Source organism: Equus przewalskii, chromosome 14, assembly GCF_037783145.1.
Source record: "Equus przewalskii isolate Varuska chromosome 14, EquPr2, whole genome shotgun sequence".
NCBI lineage: Eukaryota > Metazoa > Chordata > Mammalia > Perissodactyla > Equidae > Equus > Equus przewalskii.
The window spans coordinates 55,877,892-55,887,216 of NC_091844.1; the positions used below are offsets into that span (position 1 = coordinate 55,877,892).

Here is a 9,325-nt window from a genome sequence, read left to right on the forward strand (position 1 = left end):
ACGTAAAGCCAGATTAGTGCAGGCTGCGTCCTCGCTCCTATTTAACTCACCATTGGCTAAAACCCTCCAAAGTTTTTCCCTTTTGCAGTTACTGCCCAGTCAGAAATCTCCATTGTTTATTTGCACAGTGACTTTTGCAACTCAAGCAAAGGACCTTTCATTTCGGGTGAAATTCATCTTGGTAGATTTGACCAATGCCAGCCTTTGGAGAGGTGTGCGGTTTTCATTTCTGCCATCTCGCTATTTACTAACCGTCCCTGTTTCAGCCATTAGGGAATTTCATAAACCTGCTTTCAATATCTTCATTTAAGTTGTTGATTTAAAAAGATGTTGCCTGGGAAAGGGCAGAGCTATTGGTCACACCAATATAGATTGTCTTCTGGAACTTGACATCAACCTGTGGTCCGTATCCTTAAAACAGCTACTAGTCTCCCAACCTGTGCTTCTCTAACTGATAATCCACCAATGTATCCAGAAGGCTACCGTGAGAAAAGATACATGCCTTTCTGAAATCCAGTACACTTGGTCCCCTGAATCTCTCTAATTTGCCATTCTAGTAACCCTGCTGAAGATGGAAATAAGATCCATGTGATATTTTGCAGTAGACAAGAAATATTTTATGAATGCAAATGTCAACATTATAACTACAATTTTGTAAGGAGCAAGCGTTGCTTGCCAGGAAGAACTGGTGTGAGTTTCAGACATGCCAGGGAGCTGGGTCTGTAAAAGAGGACTGACTGAAAGAAGAAATGGGGATCCAAAGGGGATTTGAGTTAGTCGAAAGTACGGACTGGGGCAGCACTGTGTGGAAAAGCCATGAGGTCCAGTGATTTTTGGGGTCCTGGGACTGCAAGAGCAGATCTTGGGCTGGAACCAAGATTTTCCCCTGGAGAACCAGCCACAAGGCCTTGATTTTTCTAGAAACTCCAGGCAGGTTCTGAAGACCCCAGACTATTGGAGTCTCCATGCCTCTGCTAATGCTGTTCCCTCTGGAATCCCTCTGCCTGCTGCCCACCTGGTGAACATGTGGTCGCCCTTCATTTCCACTGCAAGTCTTACATCCTCTAACAAGTCTTGCCTGCCTCCTTCTCACCTCTGATTCCAGACTTTCCATGTAGAACTCACTACTTCTCCTGCTGTGACCTTTTGTTCCCTGTATAGTTGTCTACATTTGCACTAAAAACACTTTATTGAACAGAGGAAAGAACACAGCCTTTGAAGAGCAGAAGACTTAGATTTCAGCTCTGGTTTTACTTCTTATTTTAACCTCTTTAAATCCCAATTTCCTCATCTGTAAAGTTGGGACAAGAATAAGTACTCAATAGAACTGGTATGACGATTCAATAGATAATGAACCAAAGCACTGTATTAGTTATCTTTTGCTGCATAACAAATTAACCCAAATTTAGTGGCTTAAACCAACAATCAACAGTATTGCACACAGTTTCTGTGGGTCAGGAACTTGGGAACGGCTTAGCTGAGTGGTTCTGGCTTGAGGTTTCTCCTGAAGTTGCAATGATCTGAAGACTTGTCTGAAACTGGAGGCTGTGCTTCCAAGATGAGTCACTTGGCCTTTGGCAGAGGTTTCAGTTCCTCGTTGGTCAATGGTGGGAGGCCTCAGTTCTTCTCCATGTGGACCTACCCATACGGCTTCTTGAGTGTATTTACTACATGGCAGCTGGATTTTCCTGGGGTGACTGATCTAAGAGAAAGCAAGGTGGAAGTTGTAATATCATTTATGGCCTAGCCTCGGAAGTCACACACCACTTTTTCCATAAATTCTATTAGACACGTGTCAGCCCTTTTCATTGTAGAAGGGCACTATACAAGCATGTGAATACCAGGAGGTGAGGATCATTGAGGCCCATCTTGGAGGCTGGCTATCATAAGTACTTAGCCCAAAGTTTACCAAAGCATGTCATATTGTAAGATGGAAACAACCTAAGTGTCCATTGACAGATGAATGGTTAAAGAAAATGTGGTATATATCTACAATAGAATATTATTCAGCCTTGAAAAATAAGGAAATCCTGTCACTTATGACAACGTGCATGAACATGGAGGACATTACTCTAAATGAAATAAGCCAGACATGGAAGACAAATATTGCATGATCTCATTTATATACAGAATCTAAAAAAGAAAAAAAAATGGTTGAACTCATGGTAACAGAGAGTAGAATGGTGACTACCAGAGGCTTGGTGGTGTGTAAAAAGAGCAGATATTGATCAAAGGGCACAAACTTTCACTTGTAAGATGAATGAGTTCTGGAAACTTAATGTGAAGCATGATGACTGTAGTTAATAATAATGAATTATATACTTGAAATTTGCTAAGAGAGTAAATCTCAAGCATTCTTACTACGCATGAAAACATAACTATGGGAGGTGATGGATAGTGTGTTAACTAGTTTGATTGTGGTAATTCACAGATCTGTATTCTCTACTAGAAAAATAACCTCTTGAGGATAGTGACCATGTCTTGGTTATTTGTATCCCAAGAGCCTAGAGTAGCGTCAAGCATATTGGTAGGTCCATACTAAACGTTGACGGAGAATACCTGGATGAAGGCTTGAGACAGTTGGTCTAGTGGCAGGCTCAGAGTGACTGGAGAGAGTTCACACCCAGATGTTAAGTAGAATTCTGTAACTCAACCATGTATCTGTAATTATCAACCTATATAGAATCAAGACCTGACAGTTCCTCACATTTTGATGCTTGGGTACCAAAGATGTTTGACATCAAAACAGCAGGCAGGGCAGGCAAAGTTCATATGATTTTCTTTGGAAAAGAGTCTCTGAGCAGGAATTTGGTGTGGAGCGATGATCCCAATCCTGAGATTTAAAGAATGAACCCACTGCTGTTTAATTCCCCGGGCCGAGGCAGACATGGGAAACTCTTGATATTTTTGTCATACTCAAATTCCTATCTTGATGACTCCTGTGTCCTTCAAACAGGCAGAACAATCTCCCTTTCTAGGAGTCTCTGATGCACATTTTTTTTGAGCTAATTAAAAGGTGCACAGAGAGTTTCATGTCAGAGACTGGCCCGGCTACTCCTACCCTCTGAGCGGCAGAGGATCTGAGTCTGTGAGGTAATCGATACTCTGGGCAATATTGAGTTTCCAGACATCTAGCTCAAATTGTAAGCCTTGCCCCCAGCCTCTGGGCTTGAAAGTTCACCGATTGTCCTTTTCCCACAGACAGAGCCCTCTGTCCCTATGCTTGTTTGTCCCGCTTCCCAACAAGAAGCCACTCCCTTGGGGCTGCACCTCCTGGAGCCTCGGAGACAAAGACCGATGGAGGAGCAGGTGTCCTCTCAGAGATTTCCCATGTAGATCACATTCCCACTTGCCTGAGGTCCCATTTCTCCCCAGTTCCTTGAAATCTCAAACAAGTGGCTTTAATTGGCTCTTTCTTCCCTTCTTAAGGCTAGGGTAAGTGTGGCAAGAAGAGGGAAGCTCTTTTTCTGTTGGGCTGGGAAGAGCCTGGTTGCAGTGATCAATATTTCCCCCCTGGATAATAAAAAGAAGATTGATACATGAAAATTACCGATGGGACACACCAAGGGAGACAGATGATATTTGAGTTGCATCTAAACCAAACCAGGTCACCATATGGGACTCTGAAAGGAAATTAAAAATGCTTATTGATTAAAATTAAAAATACCATAATTGCAGGGCCAGCCCACTGCCATAGTGGTTAGGTTTGTGTGCTTTGCTTTGGTGGCCTGGGGTTCATGGGTTCGGATCCTGAGTGCAGACCTACACACTGTCCATCGAGCCACGCTGTGGCGGTGTCCCGCATACAAAATAGAGGAAGATCGGCACAGATGTTAGCTCAGTGACAATCTTCCTGAAACAAAAGGAGGAAGATTGGCAACAGATGTTAGCTTGGGGCCAATCTTCCTCACCAAAAAAAAACCCCCAAACAAACAAAAAAACCATGATTGAGTCTGATATTATGTATCAGGGACCATTGTAATCCCAGGCAACTAGACTCTGGAATGACCTCCATCTTGAGCGAGCTTCTTTTATGCTATTTATTTTACTTTCCATAAGTATTTAACCAGAAAGAATATTTTTCATAGAGACAGCATTGAGAAATATGGCCAAGGGAGAGTTGGGGACTTGTACATATGAGGAATTCTTTGGGTGTAGGATCAAGACGATGTGACTCTATTGACTTTCAAATTCTCCCTCTGCATAGCTGTGGAAAGAATTGTGTCATTCCTGGTAGAAAACCCAGCCAAAATATTCCCTTGGAGATAAAAACATAGAATAAGAGTTTTAAGAAACATTTTTGGGGAGTCAAAAGAATGTTAATGAGATGGTTGATTAAGTTATACAAAGAAGTTGGAAGTAAAATACTTACGACCAGTTGAAATATTTAAAAAGATGCTGAAAGAAAATGAGCTTTCAGAGAGGAAACAGGGAGTGGGACAGAAAGAAGCCAATAAGAGGACAGCATGGAAACCAAATTGAAGAAGCAGGAATTTTAATCAATGATTATTAGAAAAACAACCATTGTTGATTCTTTTAAAAAACAAATTATGTTTCCAGGAAAAGGGACACAAAACAATTAGTCAGCCTTGGGAAGACTGCACCATGTTGGATAAACTGTGAGGTTTACGGATAGTATCTCTTCTTTCCTCTGCGATGAGGAATACCATTCTTTGGATCATTTCATTCCCTTGACAATCATTTATTGAGCCCATTCTACGTGCCATTGCTTGGCATATAGGCATGCAATAAATATATTTTAAAAGTCCTTACAACTCTTTGAGTAGGTATAATTACTACCCTCATATTGTAGATGAAGAAACTGAGGTCCAAAGAGATTAAGCACTTGTTGAGTGCCACAGTTAGGAGGAAGCAGAGGGACAAGGATTTGAACCTAGGAAGTCCTGTAAACCGCCACAAAATACCGCCCCTTGATAAGTTCATGAGTAGCTGAAATACAGGACAGAAAGTGAAAACCACTCCATGGGTGATCCAAGCCAACTGCAGTCAAAGTTCTAACCTTTGGCAAGAGAAGGGAGTGATGGGAAGGACTCCCTGGAGGGATAGCATTTGAGTTGGGTCTTAAAATGTGGGCGAGATTTCCTAAGTAGGTGTAGGGGGAAGCCACTTCAAGATGGAAGGGATGACATGAACCAGTGCTCAGAACTGGAAAAACGAAAGGTGAGTTTGGAGAATGTCACAATTTCAGTTTGTTGGGGAAACAGTTCTCCTCCATGGGTGGCAGCAGATTAGCTGGAGTGGGTTGGAAGCACTCAGGAACAGGGCTTCTCATACTGTCAAGCGCACATGGGTGACCTGGGCATCTAGTTAAATGCAGCTTCTGTTCCAGGAGTCTGTGGTGCCAGCCCCTGGGGATGCCCAAGCTGCTGGTCTTGGATCACACTGGGCATCTGGGCTCTTGAGGACCTTGCTTTCCTGGCTCAGAGTGTGGACTTTGTTAAGCCCAGGACTGCACAGATCGATTCTGAGCATGGAAACAAGGCGTTAGAAAGATGCTTGGTGGTACTGTCGAGTGCTCTGGGGGGAGTTTGGGCTTTGGTTCCTTTAGTTCCTAGTTTGTAATCCTCAAAGCTCAGAACACTGATTCAGTCGGGGTTCAGGCAGGAAAACAGAAACCACCCCAGCTAGTTTAACACAGTTAACCTGGCCCCTGGCTTCAGATTGTCACTTATTCCCCAGAGCTACCTAGAAACTATTCCTCCTCTTCCTCCAGGACTGGCCATAATCTGTCCTATTTTCTAGGGGTTCACAAAGGAGATGAAATGTTGGCTTGACCTTGGGCCGTCCTTGTGGGCCTGTCCAGGTAAAGGCTCAGCCCTGTCCCCGAGCACACTTTGGATCAGTTTTCTGCAACTGGCAGATCTGCTCAGGGAATGAAAAATGCTGCTAATATCAGCCTGAAAAAAACATCATCAGGAAATTAAATCTGTGGCTTTAAAAAATCCCACACTGCTTTCTGGCACTGCTCCGTCTCCCAACAGGGATCTCTCCCTCTGCCTAGGGGCCTCCTTCCGGCCTCCTCCCCTCCCTATCTGGTCCTCCCACCCTCCGTCCCCTCCTCCCTTCCTTTCTTTCTTTCTCATCCCACGGGACCTCTAGCCTTTCTTCTTTCTTCTCACTGGGCTCCTCCTTTGTGGCCTCAGGCTTCCCTTCCTGTCTCCAGGCCTCCAGCTTTTCCTCAGCTCCACGGAAGCATCTGTCTGTCTCCTTTTCATTTCCCATCAGGGAATCCTAAATGCTGAATAGGCCCTTCAGACTAGGCCCTGAAGGAGACTTGGCTGGGGCACTGGGGAAGAGGGGAGGGGTGCCGGGGCCCTGCCGGGGCCATACAGAAGCCCATTGATAGGCAGCCCCTCAACACAGACAACCCAGTCCAGCCTCCATGACTCCAGGCAGAGAAAGGTGTCCCTTGAGGCCCTAGCCAACATCCTGGCCATCATGAATGACCTCAGTGTCTGGCTAGTGGGGGACCTTCACGCTGTACCCTCCAAATCCTTCAGGCCTATCAGCTCCACCATCGGTGTGAATGCATTCATCTTGAAAATAATTTGTCAGTACATCTCCATCAGCAGTGCTGATTGCATTAATTGGAAGAATTAGCTCTTTGTGGCCAATGGAAGAATATGGAGCCAAAACACACGGAACGCTTTTCCCCAGTGACCCAGAGACCCTTGGACGAACTCCTGGGTGCCATGAAAATGGATCGTTTTGCAGAAAGAATATCATTGGATGTTTATTTAACATCACTCTCCATCCCCCCACCCCCCACCCCAGGACCTTCGAATCCCTCTCACATCTGGCTGCTTTTCTTCCTTCACTTTTTTGTGCAAAGCCAGGGCAGGGAGGAAACTTCATCAGTCTGAAAACATCCAGCAGCAAAGTGTAAATTTAATGTGCAGAGAGGCCATGGGAGGGGGACTCTTACATCCTGGGGGTGGAGGAGTAAGGATAGAGCTGTTTCTGGACCACGTGTCTGCCACCAGGAGCTATGTGACCTTAAGCAAGACACTTAACCCTTCCGAGCCTCAGTTTCCTTACTGGTAAAATGGGGGAAAATAATAAACACATGCTCATAGGGCTGTTGGAGGATGAAAGGGGATAATACATGCAGAGAGTCTGGCACATAGTGGACAATTGATTGATGGTAGCTACTATTATTGTTGCTGGGATCAAAATCAGAACAGAATCCCAACTGTTCCTATATCTCAGAGACTCACTGTTGCTGGCCCCATTCAGGGAGACAGATGGGCAGAAGTATATCCAATGAGGGGAGACAGGTGGACAAAAAAGCATGATCAAGGGGATTGGATGAAATGACAGGCCAATGGGATGATGGACAGATGGAACATCTCATGGGGAAGGTGGATTTATGACGATCCAAAAGAGATACTGAGAGACGGTTGTCCTGTGGGAGGGACAGGTGGATGCGGGTCCAACAGGGGAGACAGAGAGATGACAGGCCAAAGTGGAAGACAGATGGTGGCAATTTCATAGTGGAGTGGGGGGTGGGGGCTAACTCTATGACTGGGAGAACAGATGGACAACATGCTGATGATGGGGTCTGGGCTTCCTGTTTAGTCTCTATTCCTCAGACCTGGACATCCCTGAATTCATAAGAACCCCAGGGGCTCTGTGGGCATTTGAGAGAGAAGGGAGGAGTGTCACATGACCTGAGAAGACACTGAGCATCAGGGTCAGCCTGGCCTCCGTGCCTTCCCCCTCCCACAGCCCCTCCCTGGGTGGCCCCTCAGATAAAGGCTCATCCATGTTGAGAAGGAGGAGGAGGAGGAGGGGGGAGGAGGGGGAGGGAGAAAACAGTGTTTTGAAAGAAAAGGGAAGTAAAAACTGGCTACGAGTTTTATTTATTTAAAATAAAGGTTCAGTTATGCTTGACTGTAAACATGCCGGCCCATCCCTCTCTCCCTCCCTCGCTCTCTTCTGTGGCAGAGGCCTCAGACCACACAGCAAGCTGGGGGCAGGAGACAGAAGGCCAGAGTAGGCCCTGGGGAGGGGTGGGATGAGGGTGCCCCAGGGGTGGGGAGGGGAGAGGAACCTAGAAACTCGGTGACCTGGTGAGCACAGCTGTACTGGGCTGGCCCCAGACCTACTGGCCCTCAGCTCCCAACCCTTCAGCACACAAACCCGTAGTAGTCCAAAGGGCTTCAATTCCACATGCAGCACACACGGCCCTCAACATACGGATGGGGTAGCATAGACACGCACACAGACACTCACAGGTGCACAGGCCTTTCTCTCACCTGCCTCTTGCCTGTGTTTCTCTCTTTGTCAGAGATAGACGGCAGGGTCCTAGAGGAGGTGGGCAGAACTCCAGTGGTGAGTCACATTTTCTATTTGAAGTAAAACTCCTTACCTGCGTTTTATCTTCTTTCTTTCCGGTTCCACCTGACTTCCTTCTGTGGTTTTCAGTGATTGAGCCGTTTTGGGTGGCCTGTAAGAAACCATGAGCTCCCTGGAGAAGGGAGACAGTGTGGATGGAGAAGAATCTGGAGTAGAGACAGGTTTGGGGGACCCTGCCTTGCAGATCCTTTATGAAGTGGTTGCTGGGGCCGATGCTGGTGGCCCAACTGGCCAGGGAAGGGCTGTAGTATGCAGGGTCGGGAGGGACTAGGCAGGAAGTGTTTCTGATAAGAGGTTTCCCCTCTTGCAAGCTCCCCTCCTTTCCAGACCCAGCTGCGGGATAAGGGCAGGGAGCTTCAGAGGCGACTGCTGCAAGAGCCAGCCTTTGGGACTGCAGCAGGAAGGGCTGCGTTTGCAGGGGCCCCTGGGGCCTGAAGAAAGGCAGCCTTTCGGGATAAAAATGACCCAGTGACCCGGGGAACCCAGCCAGGGCTGCCTTCCTTTGGGATCAGGAAGTTCAATCAGACTTCACAAGGCCAAATCAGTCTCTAAAGAAAAAGAAAAGAAAACGAACAAAAAACCCCCTCTGGGTTTGTTAATCCAAATTGCTGAGAGGAAGGAGAAGGTCTGGCCTCAGGGCGTTTCGTGCTCCAGGTTGGTCCCACTTGGAACTCTTCATAACCCGTTAACCATTAATAGAAAATGGAAGAGTGCACCGACAAGGACCAGGCTGGAAGCTCTGAGAGGGAATCCAGCCCAAGGGAGTCTTCTGCTGGGGATGGAGTCTCAGGAATATGTGTCATGCATCTGTTTGCAAAGCGTGGAGCTCCTTGGGCTCCTACTGTCTCCTGCTTGCTCGAGGCTCAGTAACTTGGCCATCTGTGGTTGACTTGGACAGCTCACAAAGGAGGTGGATGTACTGCAAAGGAGCACTCACTGGTTGGGG

General features: G+C 46.5%; 1 long non-coding RNA gene across 1 annotated transcript; it reads right to left on the reverse strand.

Annotated features, from left to right (window-relative positions):
* Positions 1–1,231: 1,231 nt before the first annotated feature.
* LOC139075634 (uncharacterized) lies at positions 1,232–9,092 on the reverse strand. Its single transcript, XR_011526241.1, has 2 exons — positions 8,393–9,092; positions 1,232–1,702 (listed from the first exon to the last, which is right to left on the reverse strand). It is a non-coding gene; the product is annotated as an uncharacterized lncRNA (long non-coding RNA).
* Between the last annotated feature and the right edge of the window lie 233 nt (positions 9,093–9,325).